Genomic DNA, 2,135 nt, shown 5'->3' with positions numbered 1-2,135 from the left:
AAGACACAATGCAGCTCCTTCTGACCCTCTGAATATTTCTCCATTAACACCCTGAGAGCAAACATCCCATCTGTAGTGCTCTTTCCCTGCATGAAACCATACTGCTGTTCACTAATCATCACCTCCCTTCTTAACCTAGCTCCCCCTACTCTTTTCTATAACTTCCTGCTTTGACTGATCAGTTTTATCTCTCTGTAGTTACCATAGCTCTACACATCACCCTTATTTTTAAAAATCGGTACGAAAACATTTCTTCTCCACTCCTCAGGCATCCTCTCATTTTCCAAGATTTCATTAAACAATCTGGTTAAAAAGAAAACAGTCAAAAAGTGCCTATAGCGTAGAGTAAAACACCAAGGTAGTTTTCTAGGCTGAATTTTATTCCAAATACACACGAAACTTCACAGGTAAAAAGCACACATAAACGCCTTTGCAGTACATGCGTTTTCGTCTCCGTAATCAGACTTCCTCAGACGACCAGTGTTATTCCTTGCACGTGCACTCTCTTTTTCCACACTCTAATTTCCTGTTGACGTGTTTTGTGTCAGCTGATTTTGGCTCCAAGTATGTTGCCCAGCTTGATGATTACACTGTGAGACTGGTCGAAAAACGATTTTAGAGTGCCTTTCCACTGTACTTAATCTGGTTAAAAACTCCACTGCCATCTCTACTAAATACCTCCATGCTTTCACAGGTGTGCCATCTGGACCAACAGCCTTTCCATTCTTCATCCTCTTCATAGCTGTCCTTACTTTCTCCTTGCTAATCCATTACACTTCCTGATTAACTACCCTCACATCATCCAACTGTCTCTCTCTCTCTCTTTCTCTGTCATTCTATTCATTCATCAGCCCTCAAAGTACTCCTTCCATTTGCTCAAACACTCTCCTCACTTGTGAGTACATTTCTATCTTTATCCTTTCTCGCCATTACCTGCTGCACATCTTTCCCTGTTCGGTCTCTCTGTCTAGCCAGTTGGTACAGGTTCTTTTCTCTCTCCTTAGTGTCCAACCTTTCATACAACTGTCTTACTCCTTATCCTTACCCTTCATCACCTCTCTCTTCACCATACTCCTCATCTCTTCATACTCCTGTCTACTTTCTTCATCTCTCTGACAATCTCACTTCCTCTTCGTCAGCCTCTTTCTCTGCATACTCTCCTGTACTACCTCATTCCACCACCAGGTCTCCTTGTCCTCCTTCCTCTGTCCAGCTGTCACACCAAGCACCTTTCTAGCTGTCTACCTTACCAGCTCTGCTGTAGTTACCCAGCTATTCAGTATCTCTTCACTGTCACCCAGTGTCTATCTTAACTCTTCCCTGAACTCCACCATACAGTTATCATTTTTCAACTTCCACCATTTCATCCTTAGCACTGTTCTCACACTTGTCCTCTTCTTGATCACCAACATGATCCTACAGGCCACCATCCTATGCTGCCTAACTCCCCTTTCCCCTTTCACCGCTTTACAGTCTCCAGTCTCCTTCAGACTGGCCCTCCTCCATAGGATACTATCCAGCTGTGTGCATCAAAGATTGAAACAATACTAATTTCATGAACTTTAATCACACTTTGACTTAGGAATGGGGTCCATTCCTCTCATGGTATTAGAAATCCAAAAGATTTGGAGAAATTACAAAAAGAGTGAAGGCATATCAATGTACTGAATGCTGTAAGTGCTTCACACATCTTAGCAGTCTTCATGCACATCATGCCACTCACACAGGCACCAGACAGTTCCAATAGCAGTAGGAGCAATGGATCCTATAAAAAGGAATTTACAATTGTATTTAGACATATTACCAATACATGTAACACCATAAGATTTGCAGAAGGAGTCATTACTGGGCACACTGCAGGTGCTGCAAAGAGCACTCCTGGCTGACATCAAAGATTGAAACAATACTAACTTCATTAACTTTAATTGCACTTTGACTTAGGAATGGGGTCCATTCCCTTCATGGTAACAGAAACCCAAAAGACTTGGAGAAATTAAAAACACATGGAACTTCAGGTTTGGACCCTGTTATTCACAAAATCTCACCAAGATGACACTGATATATATACTGCATTTATGTAGCATATATCATGGGCAGAAGTAAGTTAAAATTTAAAAAAGATACCTGCGTGCAGA

Source organism: Protopterus annectens, chromosome 9.part0 (assembly GCF_019279795.1).
Source record: "Protopterus annectens isolate FY-2018-M chromosome 9.part0, PAN1.0, whole genome shotgun sequence".
Taxonomy (NCBI): Eukaryota; Metazoa; Chordata; order Ceratodontiformes; family Protopteridae; genus Protopterus; species Protopterus annectens.
This window is presented reverse-complemented; position numbering follows the sequence as displayed.